This window comes from Callithrix jacchus, chromosome X (genome assembly GCF_049354715.1).
Source record: "Callithrix jacchus isolate 240 chromosome X, calJac240_pri, whole genome shotgun sequence".
NCBI classification, from domain to species: domain Eukaryota; kingdom Metazoa; phylum Chordata; class Mammalia; order Primates; family Cebidae; genus Callithrix; species Callithrix jacchus.
Genome location: NC_133524.1, coordinates 41,378,434 through 41,394,445, shown reverse-complemented (window position 1 = coordinate 41,394,445; position 16,012 = coordinate 41,378,434). Strand labels below are relative to the sequence as shown.

The following is a 16,012-nucleotide window of genomic DNA, read 5'->3' as shown; positions in this document are numbered from 1 at the left end:
TCTATAGTAGTAGTCTGATTGTTTGCTTGTTTGTTTTTGAGATGGAGTTTTGCTCTGTCACCCAGGCTGGAGTGCAGTGGTGAGATCTTGGCTCACTGCAACCTCTGCCTCCCAGATAGCTAAGACTACTCAAAGCTGCTAGCTGTTCAAACCATTCTCCTGCCTCCGCCTCCCACATAGCTGGGACTACAGGCATGTGCCACCACGCCCGGCTGATTTTTGTAATTTCAGTAGAGACGAGGTTTCACCATGTTGGCCAGGCTGGTCTGGCACTCCTGACCTCAAGTGATCCACCCACCTCGGCCTCCCAGAGTGCTGAGATTACAGACATGAGCCACTGCGCCCAGCCTATAGTAGTTTTTAATCTTGCCATTTTGGCCTGCATACTGGTTGATCGATTTCTGGTTGGATCAATGATTCCAGAAATGTGTGACTCCAAACACACACACACACACACACACACACACACACTTAATACATTATATATATTATATAGTTAATCTGAAATTAGGACATATAAGGGCAATTCAAATGCCTTCTTAAATTTCCTCTACATTGTACAGGGCTACGTAATTATGTAATCGAATTACTCTTTATGGGATAAAAATTGGCTCGTTGATAAATATGTTTCTTTAGGGTATTTTGCTGTGTCAGTGGCAATTTCGCCTGCCGTTTCATCTGGAACTGCCAGACTTCATCAGAACAGGGGACATCAGGTACTCCAAGATGCGGTCCAATTCACTGGGCTGGATCAAAAATGTGACTTCACACACAGACTTGCTCCCTGGTTTTTGTACTGATGTAGGTTTGTGCCCTATAAACCAGGAATCCTGATCCGTTCTATTTCACATACATTCCATCAGAAAAGAAAAATGTATGGTACATTCCTAATTGTATACATTGCATCACCGAATATGTTCCAGACAGGAAAGAATTTTCATTTCGTGTAGGCTTGGATGGCAACTTAATCCCCTGCTTACAAATTTTCGTGTCTGAATTTTCCAGAGTAGTTTCTGACTCCACACTTTTCAAACTTGTTTCTCTTCCACTATACTTCTGGTTCTGGACACCATCAGACGGATTTACGCTGAGATCTAACCTCTGGGCCTGAACCAACTGGAGAGTCTATCCAGGTTGGGGGGGTGGAGTGAGAGTTTCCTAGAAGCCACTCTGAAACTGGCTAGTAATGTGTTAAAAGTACACACAAAAGGCCAGGCACGGTGGCTCACACCTGTAATCCCAGCACTTTGGGAGGCTAAGGTAGGCAGATTACCTGAGGTTGGGAGTTTGAGACCAGCCTGGCCAACATGTTGGAATCCTGTCTCTATTAAAAATACAAAAATTAGGCGGGCTTGGTGGCGCACGCCTGTAATCCCAGCTACTCAGGATGTTGAGGCAGGAGAATTGCTTGAACATGGGAGGCGGAAGTTGCAGTGAGCCCAGATGGCGCCATTGCACTGTACTCTGGTTGCCAGAACGAGACTGTCTAAAAAAAAAAAAAAAAAGAGACACACACACAATATGCCATTAAACCCAACTTAAATATATCCTCAACTCAACTTCCCCTTAGCTGGATATAAAAAAATTCCCCCAGCTACTCCAATGAGACCTGATCTGAGGGTGAGCATGGGCACCATGAAGTAGGAGTAAAAGGCAACAGCTGTCATAGATAGGTAGATATCTAGATAGATGATGGATGGATTGGGTAGATAAGTAGATAGGTAGATGGATAGATAAGGTACCTTCTGCCTTCAAGAATCTTGCAGACGTGGCTGGGCATGGTGGCTTGCACCTGTAATCTTTGGGAGGCTGAGAGAGGAAGATCAATTGAGCCCAGGAGTTCATAAGCAGCCTGGGCAGCATAGGGAGACCCTGCCTCCATTACAAAAAAGCACCAAACAACAACAACAAAAAAAACCAACTAGCCAGGTATGGCGGTGTGTGCCTGTGGTCTCAGTTACTCGGGAGGCCGAGGCAGGAGGGTCGCTTGATCCTGGGAGGTCGAGGCTATAGTGAGCCATGATCACACCACTGCACTTCAGCCTGGACAAACAGAGCGAGACCCTGTCTCACAAAAGAAAAGAAAAAGAAAGAAGTTTGCAGACCAATCGAGCATTTAAAGATGGCATGTAAGTACCTATGGTACAAGAGCCTTAAAAAGGATGGAGATAAACAAAAGCAGAAACAATAATGAAAAACTAACACTCATTGAATGCTTACTGTTATGGTCTAAATGTGTCTCCAAAACTCACGTGTTGGAAATTGAATCCATATGTAAATGTTAGGAGGTAGGGTCTTTGGAGAAATGTTTAGCCCATGAGGGTTCTGCCCTCATGAATGAATTAATGCTGCTATAAAAAGGGTTAGTGGGAGTGGGTTCACTCTCTTCTGCTCTTCTGCCATGTGAGGCCACAGAGCTCCACAGAGTTCATTCTTTTTTGTCTTCCCACTTTCTGCCATGTGAAGACACAGCATTCCTCTTCTCGGGAAGACACAGCAACATGGCACCATCTTGGAACCACGGACCAAACCTGCCAGCACCTTGATCTCGAATTGCCCGGCCTCCAGAACTGCAAGAAATCGATGTCTGTTCCTCCTAAATTACCCAGTCTGTGACATTCTTTTATAGCAGCACAAAGCAGACTAAGACACTTACTGTGTGCCATATCCTTTTCGAAGCATTTTACACCTATAGTATCTTTTAAACCTCACAGCTACTCTACTGAGTAGGTACTATTATTTTTTATGTTTTTGAGAAGAAGTCTTCCTCTGTTGCCCAGGCTGGAGTGCAGTGCCACTACCTTGGCTCACTGCAACCTCCACCTCCCAGATTCAAATGATTCTCCTGTGTCAGCCTCCCAGGTAGCTGGGATTACAGATTCCTGCAACTGTGCCTGACTAATTTTTGTATTTTAGTAGAGATGGGGTTTCCCCATGTTGGCCGGGTTGGTCTCGAACTCCTGACCTCAGGTGATCCACCCACCTCGGCCTCTCAAAGTGCTGGAGTTACAGGTGTGAGCCCCATGCCTGACCTGGTACTATTATTAACAGCCCATTTTACAGATTCAGAAACTGAGGCTAAGAGAGGTTTTATGAATTATTCAAGGTCACGTGGCTAGTGGATGGCACAGCCTGGGAGCAGGGAGACTTACTTGTAGGAGACTGGGTGACTCGACTCCCAGAATAGCTGGCTTTGGGGACAGTGATGCCATTTGTTGAGATGGGGACTGTAGAGGAGAATACAAAAAGGAGAACAGCAGGAGACGTTGGCTTAGGAAAGTGGTGAGGAGCTCAGTGCTGTCATGATGATTTGAAGTGATTGTGGGACATCCACGTAGAGATGGTGGGAGACAGTTGGATATATGAGTCCAGAGTTCAGCACAGAGACAGAGAGAGAGAGATCTGGGTGGGAAATGGACAGTGTGGGTCATTCCTGTGTATTGGGTGGTCAGCTCCAGAGGAGTGACTGAGGTTCTCTCATCTATGTTGGTTGCAAGAGGAAGCTAAGCTGTCAACCCTGGGAGCCGGCAGGGGAAGAAGGAAAGGCCAGAAGGGAAGCAGAAAAGTGTTTCAGGGAGTTGAGGGAGGAAAGTGTTTCAAAAAGAGCTCATGGTCACAGTGGAACACAGTGCAGATGAAGTTTGGGTCATCTGGATTTAACAGCAAGAAAGTCCTGGTGTCTGAGTCTGGGTTGTCCCAGAAGCAGATCTCAAGAGAAGGGCGTGAGATAAAATATACATATGTATATATTTAAAAACAGGGTTTCACTACATTGGCCAGAATGGTCTCAGTCTCCTGCCTCGGCCTCCCGAAGTGCTGGGATTACAGGAGTGAGCCACCGCACCCGGCCGAGATGAAATAGATTTTAGAAGATTCAGAGAATATGGGTTTGGGAGTGTAGATGTGAGACAGGGGAGGGAAGCCAGCAATAAAGCGAGTGTCACCAAGCCAGTTCCCACTGCAGGCAACTGGCGCTCACTCCCAAGGGGGACCTCTGCGAGACAGTGTGGAACACAGAGCTCAGTTCTGTCACAGGCTGGATTCTCAAGAGGCAGAAAGGGAAATGGAGTTTGGCATGTAAGATCGTCATTAAGAATGTCTGTGGAAGGAGGAGCAGGAAGTGCGGTTGGGCAGAGGGAGGGGTTGCATTGCAAAGCTGGCCTGATGAAGCCTGCAGTGATCATGGGGAACGCTGAAGTGCGCCTGGCCTGCCAGTGCTATCTTGGAGTGGGATGAAATGACCAGTCATTGGCTGTAGGCTACCCTGGGGAGGAAGTGCCCCTGAGCGAGGTGGTTCTTGGCAGCTGGATGGAGGCTGTCTGCTCACAGCTGGGGCAATGAGTGTCTCCTTGGCAGGGAACCTGGGGAGCTTATCTCTGTGCCCACCACATTAGCCCACTTCCAGTATTGTAGCGGCGGTATTTATACACCTGAGTATCATCAGTTGAAGTCGGCCCTGCTGCTCTGTTGTACAGACAAGCAGCAGCGCTTCATGGCTTCAGGCAGTTAGCAGCAATCAGAAGCAGCAGGGGCACACGAAGAGGTCAGGCCTGAGCCGTGTGGGTGGGGTGCCCCCAAGTTGACGAGAGTAGTTTCAGTGAAGCGCTGCTGGTAGGGAAGAAGCCAGCTGTGGTTTTGTCTCTTCTGTGTGACTTTGACTCCTGTGGCCATGGCTGATTGATCCATGAGAAGACACCTGACCCACACTGGGCCAATCAGAACCCTTCCCTGGGATTTTCAAATTGGAACTGACCAAGGTGAACAAGTCGAACCTTCCCTGGGGGTGGGAGCCACAAGATAGAAGGTGCTGGAGCAGCTGGGAGTCACATGGTGGAAAGAAAGCCATAATTCCAGAGAAGCTCAGAGAAGAGAGAGCGTGGGGGCCACGATAAAAAAGTCTCAGGGGGTCCTGGTGGCCCAGCCGCATCCCTTCTCATCTTCTCTTCCCACAGCCCTGTGAGAGTCTCAGCATCCTGCCAATAACTGCCCACCCCCCTCCGCCATTGTGCTAAGCAAAGCTGGACTGAGTTTCTGGTTTTTGGAGAGGCGAGTTGGCCAGTAGAGTAAAGGAATGAGTGCAGATGACTTCGAAAGAGCTGACAATGAAGAAGGCAGAGAGAGAGGGAGAGAATGTAGAAACTACATGAGAACACAGGGTCAAGGAATGGTTTTCTATTTTATTTTATTTTTTTAAGATGTGGAAAACTTAAACATGTTTATGTGCTGAGGGTAAAGAGCCAGTAAAAGCAGCATAAATCATAACAACAGACTGTACTAAAACGAGGCCAAGAGACAAAGCTGTAAAAGCTTTAAAGATAAAGAAAATATGCCCTCAATAAAAATGAGGAGAAAAAGCAGAAGGGACATAACCCTCACAGTAGAAAGCAGGCATTGATTATGGCCTGAGCACCCATAATGAACACACATGGTCCCGGCAGCTGCTTACTCTGAGGACAGAGGACAGTTCAAAGCCCTTAGCCTCTTGCTTCTTTCATCTCCTGGAGGCTCATCCAGGGCACTTGGAAGGGGCCCTTTAGAAGCAGTTACCCAGTGATGAGGAGGTGACATGTTCATCCAATCCTGTACACATAGCCTGGGGTGCTGACTCAAGGCCACAGATGGGAAGGCGCTGCTGGAGAATCTGAGATGGAAGATGTGGGAGAGAAAGGAGCTGACTGCTCGGCTGAGGTCCCTACATCACAGAGGACGTGGTGTCCAGAGCACAAGGAGATTAACCGCAGATCAGAGGCTTGCCATGAGGCAAGAGGGAAGGGAGAAAGCTTGTGTGTTGGTGGGGCGGAGGACAGGAAGGGGACTCCATTTTCTCGGCAGAGTCAAAAGCAAGGGCATCTGCAGTTATCAGGAATGGGTTAGATGTATTATTTAGGAGAGATTTTGACTTCAAGTAACCAAACACCCAACTAACAATGGCTTAAACCTCTGCTGCTTAGCCAGCAAGAAGTCTGGAGGTAGACAGTTCCAGGACTTGTCTACAGTTCATTGATTGCATTGAGGCATCAGCTGTCAGCCACTCTGCCTTGCCATCCTCAGCTATTTCTCCCTATGCTTGTCACCTCATGGTGTCAAGATGGCTGCTGCAGCTCCAGGCATCAAGTGGCTGTTTAGGAGAGGAAGCCATGAACAGTGAGAAAACTTTTCCTCACTGCTTTTTATTTTTCCTTTTTGTTAGGAAGAAAAATTCTCTCCAGGAGACTCCCAGGAGACGTCCCCTTATTAGCCAGAACTGGGTCACAATCCCATCACAGAGTATTATTACCTGAAGTTAAAAGATTTTTGCCTATTACCCAAACAAAATAGGGTTCTGTTAGCTGAAAAGCAGTGGAAGTGTATCTTGAGCAGACAGCCCTAGCGTCTGCTACAATGAGGTAGGGAGCTTGAGCAGAGGGAAATTGTTTTAAGTAGTCATGGAAGAGAGCAGAGAGAAAGAAATCATTGCCCAATGATGGTAAGGTCCATCTGGGGGATGAGGCCCCACATAAGGGGGGAAGCACAGCCCTGGAAAAAGTCAGCAATGCTGATCTCTATTAGATGCCCCCCAAACCCTGTAAGATTGAATGATCAAATTGCAAATACAGTCTCATCATGGAAAAAGAAATCACTCCAGTTATTTTAAGCAGAAAGGGATTTAATTGTGGTGATCATGTTTTAGCCTGTTCAGGCTGCTATAACATAACAATATTAACAAGGTAGCTTATAAACAATAGAAATTGATTTCTCACACTTCTGGAGGCTGGGAAGTTCAAGATTAAGCCTCCAGCAGAATCAGCGTCTGGTGACGGCCCACTTCCTGGTTCATAAATGGTGTCTTTTCACTTTGTCCTCACATGGCAGAAGGGGTAAGCTAGCCCTCTGGGGTCCCTTTCATAGGGGCACAAATCCCATTCATGAGGGTTTCACCCTCACGTCCTAGTTACCTCTCAAAGGCCCTACCTCCTAATACAATCACCTTGGGGGCTAGGATTTCAACATCACAATTTTGGGGGACAAAAACATTCAGTCTGTTGCAACTGATTTGCAAAATTGATGTATAGAAGGGAAGATCAGGCTTTGGGCTGGCCCCCAGGAATGACTATCAGAGTGACAGCACACACTACTGGCCTGCCAGGGGAGCTACCTCTTCCTCAATCAGGAAGGTGGGAATTAGAAGGCTCTATGGGGACTGGTGACTTCAAGAATATGCTTCTTTAGCTGGGTCCCAGGGATCAGGAAGACATTCATGTTGTTGCTGCAACTGCCAATTGACACTCATTAGGCTAGTTTTGGACACTGAAAGATTGCTGCAGAAACTCACTGGCCCTATAATCATGCTTGTCAATAGGACACAGCCTTGAGACATCCGCCTTGCCCCAACTTCCAACTCATCTGAAAGAGCATCTAGTCGGTAGACTTGATAGACTTGAATTCACAACTAGAACCGAAGCTGCAAGAGAGTCTGATAAGTGCAGCTTTCAGCTCTCCAGGCTCTGTGGTAAAGGAAGGCATAGAGTAAGAGGGTGGGATGGATGTCAAGAGAGCAAATCCACCACATCTGCTACAACTCTATTAACTTTTCCTGGTCCTGGCCCTGAGGCTGCTCTGAAGAGCTCTTTCATATTTCAGATCATATAAAGCTTTGATGAATGTTTCTTTTCCTTTTTCTTCTCCCCACTGCCCCCCACCGACCTCTGCCTTTTTTGAGGCATGATCTTGCTCTGTTATCCAAGCTGGAGTGCAGTGGTTCGATCTCAACTCACTGCAACGTCTGCCTCCCAGGCTCAAGCAATCCTCCCACCTCAACCTTCTGAGTAGCTGGGACCACAGGCATGCACCACCACACCTAGCTATTTTTTTTTTGTATTTTTAGTAGAGACAGGGTTTCACTATGTTGCTCAAGCTGGTTTCAAATTCCTGGGCTCAAGTAATCCACCTGCTCAGCCTCCCAAAGTGCTAGGATTACAGGCGTGAGCCACCATGTCTGGCCCCTTTTTATTTTTAGTCGTGCTAAAAAAAAACCCCACATAATATTTACTACCTTAACCATTGCTAAGTGTATAATTTAGTAGTGTTAAGTATATTTACATTGTCATGCAATGGGATCTCCAAAACTTTTTCATCTTGCAAAACAGAAACTCTGTGCCCCTTAAACAACAACTCTTCACTCCCTCCTCCCTCTAGGTCCTGACGAACAACATTACATTTTGTTTCTATGAATTTAACTACTCTACATATCTCATATAAGTGGAATGATCCAGCATTTTTTTTTGTGACTGGTTTCTCTTTGGTGAATGATTCTTTAAAAAAAATTAGACTAGTATTACAGCTCTTTTAGGATTTGCCTAGCAGGCTTTCAAGTTTTTACCAGAAAACCCCCAGCTCCCCCAAATCAGGCTATCGAAATTTGCAATAAACAAATAGGACCCTGCTTATATTACAAATCTTTGCTGTGATGAGCGGAAACAGGCACATTCTACAATGTCAATAACATAGCTACAACGCAGATTTTATAATAATCTATATAATTTTCATCACCAAGAATGAGCATGAGCTCTTAAAATGAGTGGTCCAGGAAGCCTTTGCTATGGCTGGGAGAATGCTACAGTCTCAATGAATAGTGTGTCTAGCATGGGGTCAGCATACATTGTGTGGCAGGTGGAGCTCTGAGATGGTCCCTACGATTCCTACCCCTAGAAACATATTCTCTGTAGATTCCCCTCTGCTTGGGTATGGGTGGGACTCATGAATATGATGGCACATCACTCCTGTGATTAGGTTATTCCCTATTGCCAGGTTGACTTTTTTTTTGAGACGCAGTCTCTTTCTGTCACCTAGGCTGGAGTACAGTGGTGGGATCACAGCCCATTGCAACCTCCGCCTCCTGGTTCAAGTGATTCTCCTGCCTTACCCTCCTGAGTAGGTAGGACTACAGGTGTGCACCACCACACCCAAATTTTTGTATTTTTAGTAGAGATGGGGTTTCATTACATTGGCCAGTCTGGTCTCGAACTCCTGACCTTGAGTGATCCACCCACCTCGGCCTCCCAAAGTGCTGAGATTACAGGTGTGAGCCTGTTTTTTCTAATATTAGATAATATTAGAACTTTTTTTAGGAAAATATTTTACTATTAATTACTTATTTAGTTTTGTTTCAGTAGTTTTTGGGACTACAGGTGGCATCTGTTTACATGGGTAAGTTCTGTGGTACACCCATCTCCCGAGCAGTGTGTGCTGTACCCAGTGTGTAGCCTTTTACCCCCACCCCCTCCCACCCCCCCAAGTCCCCAAAGTCCATTATCTCATTCTATGGCTTTGCATTCTCATAGCTTAGCTCTCACTTATAAGTGAGAACATATTTGGTTTTCCATTCTTGTGTTTCTTCACTTAGAACGGCCTCCAGCTGCATCCAAACTGCTGCAAAAGCCATTATTTCATTCCTTTTTTTGGCTGAGTAGTATTCCATGGTGTATATATACCACATTTTCTTGATCCAGTCGTTGGCTGATGGGTATTTAGGTTAGTTCCATATTTTTACAATTGCAAATTGGGCTGCTATAAACATGAGTGTGCAGGTGTCTTTTTCATATAATGATTTTGTTTCCTTTGAGTAGATACCCAGTAGTGGGATTGCTGGATCGAATAGTAGTTCTACTTTTAGTTAAGGCGTCTTCACACTGTTTTCCATAGTGGTTATACTAGTTTACGCTCCCACCAGCAGTGTAGAAGTGTTCCCTTTCCACCATAACCACATCAACATCTATTATTTTTTGATTTTTAAATTATGGCCATTCTTGCAGGAGTAAGGTGGTATCTCGTTGTGGTTTTAATTTGAATTTCCCTGATAATTAGTGATGTTGAGCATTTTTTCATATATTTATTGGCTGTTTGTATATCTTCTTTTGAGAACTATCCACTAATTCATTCTCTTTTTTTTGAGACGGAGTCTTGCTCTGTTGCCCAGGCTGGAGTGCAGTGGCATGATCTTGGCTCACTGCAACCTCTACCTCCTGGGCTCAGGCAATTCTCCCATCTCAGCCTCCTGAGTACAGGTGTGTGCCATCACGCTAGGCTAATTTTTTTGTATTTTTAGTAGCAACAGGGTTTTACCATGTTGGCCAGGCTGGTCTCAAATTCCTGATTTCAAGTGATCCACCTGCCTTGGCCTCCCAAAGTGCTGGGATTACAGGCAGGAGCCACTGTGCCCGGCCTGAATTACTTTTTATATCTAAAAAAAACTAGGTGACCACCACTCAGATCAAGATATGGAATGTTTCTAACACCCCCTAGAAAGTTCTTTCATTTCCTTTCCAGTCAATACTTATTTACCTTTTGCCACCCAGAGGTAACCACTATTGTGACTTTTATTGCATGGATTAAATGTTGCCTCTTTTTAAGCTTCATATAAATGGAAGTGGATACTATTGACTCTTATATGCCTGGCTTCCTTCTCTCAGTGGAATGTATGTGTGACTCGCCATGTGGCTGCCTCTATCCACACTTTATTCTTTTATATCCCATTGTATTAATATCCATTCTGTTGATGGACATTTGGGTGGTTTAAAGCCTGTGCTGTTAACTACTGAGCTATGTATGAAATAAGTATAATATTAACCTCCCTTGATTAGCTTTCCTTGGACTTCACTTTCCCAAGGCTGGTAGAATTGCTGGCATGGATTTGGCATTTGGGAGCAGGCAAGGGTGTCTGGGGCTTCTCAGGGAGCAGGGCCCTGGCCAAGGCTGGTGAAGGCAAGAGGCAAAACACCCTGAGGACAGCTCAGCTGCATCCCAATCCTGGCTCACAGTTCAGTGCAGCGACAGTATTTCTTCTGAGGTGAATTGTTTTAAAAATCTCCGTGGTGACCCAACCCACTTCCTCATCCTCCAGCAGTTCCTGGGTAGTCCCTGAACTCCCACCGATGCAGTATTCAGGGTTAGGAGGGGTTGTCTGGCCTCAAAAGCCATTTGTAAGGCTAACAAACAAATCACAAGGCAAATTGAGGCCAGTCCATTTCTGGGTGAACCTGGCAACAGTTCCACTGTGGGCGTAAGGGTGGGATTGCTGATGTGCGGGTCTGTGGGGTCACCCACACAAAGCCTGGCAAAGTTTTATGGGCCCTTGGTGGACTTGCACGCCTGCTACAGTGAACATACCCAACAAAGGGCCCCTTTAAAGAAGAGAAGTTTTATGGCTTTCACAGCAAGCTGGGGCTTGTTCTCTGGCTTCAGGGAGGAGGCAAGGGAGAGGGTGATTTACAGCCGCTGGGGAACGTCTCTCCTGTGAACTTCTCTGGGTTAAACCTGCATCTGGTGGTCTTCAGGACCCTGCAGGCCGGGCTACAATGAGCAGCTGGGGGTGACAGCTTACAGCCGCAAAGCTGATTGAAAGCCTGGAAAACAGGACTGATGGGCAATCTTAAAAAGAACGTGGATTATTCAGCCTGGAGACGTAAACATGAATACCTACACTCAAATATATAAGGGGGTCTTTCTCTGAAGTTGGTGGCCAGCTATTCTCCAGATCTAGGAGAAAGAGGAAAAAAAATCATCAAATGAGGAAGTGGTTTTAAATTCCAGCAGGAGAGACTGAGGATGGAAAAAAAAAAAAACAAAAAACCAAAAACCAAAGGTCTGAAATGAGAATTGGACGTTAGACTGGGTTCCCACAGAGGCTGCTGGAATCTTCTCTGCAGAGCTGTGCAAACAGACTAGACTCTCCACTGCCTGGCTGTCTGGAGGCTGGAAGTGCCCAAAGGTCAAGAAAACACAGGATGGCTTCTCAGGTAGCTTTATTGTCTTAGTGTGCACTGTTGTCTTAGTGTGGCTTCTCCCAGAAGCAGACCCTGAGATGAGGGTGTGGGTACAAGTAGTTCACTTGGAAAAAGATCCCAAGAAGCACAGTGATGGCCTGGGGAAGTGAGACAGGGCAGGGAGGGATGCCAAGAAAGGGTGACCTAAACAGCGGCTTACTTATTTTTCTTTTCTTTTCTTTTCTTTTCTTTTCTTTTCTTTTCTTTTCTTTTCTTTTCTTTTCTTTCTTTCTTTCTTTCTTTCTTTCTTTCTTTCTTTCTTTCTTTCTTCTTTCTTCCTTCTTTCTTCTTTCTTTTCTTTTTCTTTCTTTCTCTCTCTCTCTCTCTTTCTTTCTTTCTTTTTTTTGTTTCTTCTTTCTTTTTTTTCTTTGAGACAGAGTCTCACTCTGTCACCCAGGCTGGAGTGCAGTGGTGAGACCTTGGCTCACTGCAGCCTCTGTCTCCTGTGTTCAAGCAATTCTCCTGCCTCAGCCTCCTGAGTAGTTGGGATTACAGGTGCCTACCACCACACCCAGCTAGTTTTTGTATTTTGGGTAGAGACGGGGTTTCACCGTGTTGGCCAGGCTGGTCTTGAACTCCTTACCTCAAGTGATCTGCCTGCCTTGGCCTCCCAAAGTGTTGAGATTACAGGCATGAGCCACAGGGTCCAGCCACTTCTTTCTTTTTCTTCTTACTTCTACACAAAGGCTTTAGTTTTGATCTCATACCTTTGTAAAATTTTAATTGACACATCATAATTATACATATTTATGGAGTACAGTGTGATGTTTTGATTTAGGTACATAATGTGTAATGATCAAATCAGGGTAATCAGCATATCTAGCACCTCAAACCTTTATCATTTCTTTGTGTTGGGAATATTCAAAACCCTCTCATCTAGTGATGTGAAAACATGCAATACAGGCTGAGTGCAGCGGCTCACGCCTGTAATCCCAACACTTTGAGAAGATGAGGTGGGTGGATCGATTGAGCTCAGGAATTTGAAACCAGTGTAGGCAACATGGTAAAACCCCATCCCTACAAAAAATACACAAATTAGCCGGGTGTGGTGTCATGTGCCTGTAGCCCAGCTACTCCGGAGGCTGAGGCAAGAAGATCACTTGAGCTCAGGAAGTCAAGGCTGCAGTGAGTCATGGTCATGCCACTCCAGCCTGGGTGACAGAGTGAAATCCTGACTCAAAAAAAGAAAAAAGGAAAATACACCATACGTTATTGTTAACTATAGTCATTCTACAATGATATAGAACAGTGGTCCCCAACCTTTTGGCACCAAGGACCAGTTTCGTGGAAGACAGTTTTTCCATGGATGGTGGAGGTGATGGGGGATGGTTTCAGGATGAAGCTGCTCCACCTCAGATCATCAGGTTAGATTCTCATGAGGAGCATGCAAGTTAGGTCCCTTGCATGCACAGTTCACAGTACGGTTCACACTCCTATGAGAATCTAATGCTGCCACTGATCTGACAGGAGGCGGAGCTCAGATGGTAATGCTCACTCACCCGCCACTCACCTCTTGCCGTGTGGCCCAATTCCTAACAAGCTATAGACCAGTACTGGTCCGTGGCCTGGGGGTCAGGGACCCCTGCTATAGAACGCTAGGACTTGTTCTCCTATCTAGCTGTAATTTTGTATTTATTAACAGGCCTTGCCCTATCCCATCTCCCCTCTACCCTTTCCAGCCTCTGCTAACCACTATTGTATTCTCTACTTCCATGAGATCAACTTTTTTAGCTCCCACATATGAGTGAGATCATGTGGTTTTTACTTTTCTGTGCCTGGCTTATTTCCTTTAACATAATGTCTTCCAGGCTCATCCATGTTGCTGCAAATTAAAGGATTTCATTCCTTTTTACGGCTGAAGAGTATATCGTGTGTATATATATATATATACTACATTCTCTTTATCCATTCATCTTAAACAGTGTAGTTTTTCTATGGGAAACTGAGGTGCAATTCCACTAGGGAGTCTCTGGGAGACAGTGTGGAAGAGAACTGTTCTAGGTGAGTAAGGAAGCTGAGTACTTATCCATCAGCTCATTGGTTGGGACTCATTCCTTTCCCAAAGAGTCCTATTGTCAATGATTTGGGTAAAGAACATTGAAAAAACGAGACTCCCCAGACCTTTCAAGGATTGTTGGTATGAACGTTGATAATAGGGACACAAAACTCCAACATGGTCCCCCTAGTAGAATGGGAAGCACATGCAGGCCAGGTAATAAATAAAGTCCTGGCCCAGGTTTGACTGGTAGTGATTCCACTGGATTCATGAACCTACCCAGTGGTCATTTCTCTGGTCCCTGAATGCCTAATTGAAATGGACATACTTAAGTGTTCAGCAGAACCTTCATCCATATTGGTTTCTTGGCCTATGGAGTAAAGAGTAAGGACTACCACAGAGGGAAAGACACAATGGAAGCCTCTGAAATGCTCCTCTTGTACACCAAGCCAAGGTAGGAAGTCATCAGCAATATCATGCCCTAGGGGGATAGCAGAAATTAGGGGATAGCCATACTCAATGACAGAAAGAATGCAGGGTTTGTGGTCTCCAACATAGCCTCATTTAATTCACCAGCTGGCCCCTAAAACAAGTGGATGGATAATGGTGGATGTGAGTGAACCACTTACTCAAGAAGTAATCCCAATTTCAACTGCTTTACCTGACATGGTATCTTTGTTCCAGCATATCGTATGTATTCACAGATCTGGCAAATGCATTGTTTTCTATCTGTAATGGCTTTTGTTCACGTGGGATGGACAGTGGTAAACATGAATGGTCTTGCTCTAGAGCTGTGTTATCTTTGCCAACCTCTCTCATAGCATAATCTGAAGGGCTCAGGACTATCTAAGCATTCTGCAAAACACCACATGGATGAGCTGTGTTGATAGCATCACATTAATCGGACCAGATGAGCAAGAAGTGGCAAGTACTTTGGAAGTCTTGATAAAACACATGAGCTCCAGAGAGTGGGAGACAGACAAACCCTATGAAAATTAGAGGCCTATCAGATCAGTGAAGGTTTGGGGGATCCAGCAGACTAGGGCATACTGGGCTATCCCCTGCAAAGTAAAGGACAACTTACTGCATTTCACACATCCCACCACCAAGAAAGGAGCACCATATTTGTTAAACCTCCTCAGAGTCTTAGGACAGCATTTTTTTTCCTAATTTTATTTATTTATTTAAGACAGAGTCTTCTGTGTTGCCCAGGCTTGAGTGCAATGGTGCAGTCTCAGCTCACTGGAAGCTCTGCCTCCCGGGTTCAAACAGCTCTCTGCCTCAGCCTCCTGAGTAGCTGGGATTACAGCCACCTGACACCACACTGGGCTCATTTGTATATTTTTAGTAGAGACAGGGTTTCACCATCTTGGCCAGGCTGGTCTTGAACTCCTGACCTTGTGATCCACCCACCTCGGCTTCCCAAAGTGCTGGGATTGCAGGCATGAGCCACTGCGCCTGGCCCTAATTTTATTTTTATTGAGACAGGATCTCACTCTGTCGCCCAGGCTAAAGTGTAGTGGTTTGATCATGGCTCACTGCAACCTTGACCTCCTGGGCTCAAGCAATCCTTCTACTTTAGCCTTCTGGGCAGTTGGGACCACAGGCATGTGCCACCACACCTGGCTAATTTGATTTCTTGTAGAGATGAGGTCTCACTTTGTTGCCCAGCCTGGTCTCAAATTCTTGGGCTCCATCCTTCCACCTCAGCCCCCCAAAGTGCTGGGATTATAGGCATGAGCCACTGCACCCAGCCTAGGCAGCATGTTCTGCACATGGGAGTACCTGTTGACTAGGTGAAATAGAAGGCTGCCAGTTTTGAGTGAAGCCCCAAGCAGGAAATAGCTTTGCAGTAAGTCCAGACTGCAGTGCAAGCAACCCTGTGGCTTGGGCTGTGTGGCCTGGTACTCAAGATAAGTGTTGTGGGAAGAGATGCTGGATGGAGTTCATGGCAAGCCCCAATAGAAGAATCACAATGTAGATGCCTAGGGTTCTGAAATAAGACCATGCCATTTCAGAAAGCAACTCCCTGCATGTTACTGAGCCCTGGCAGAGATGGAGCATCTAAATATAGAATATCAAGTGGCCATGTGATCAGAACTGCCCGTCATGAGCTGGGACTGTAAGACTTACCAAATCATAAAATCAGACAGGCCCAGCAGCAATCCCTTGTATGATGAGAATGGTGCTCCTGGACTGTGTACATGCAGGATCA

At 45.7% G+C, this 16,012-nt stretch overlaps 1 non-coding gene across 1 annotated transcript; it reads left to right on the top strand.

Annotated features, from left to right (window-relative positions):
* The first annotated feature begins 8,309 nt into the window (after nt 1-8,309).
* Nucleotides 8,310-8,371, top strand: LOC118150795 (U7 small nuclear RNA). The gene has a single exon (XR_004738932.1). It is a non-coding gene; the product is annotated as a U7 small nuclear RNA (small nuclear RNA).
* The last annotated feature ends 7,641 nt before the right edge of the window (nt 8,372-16,012 follow it).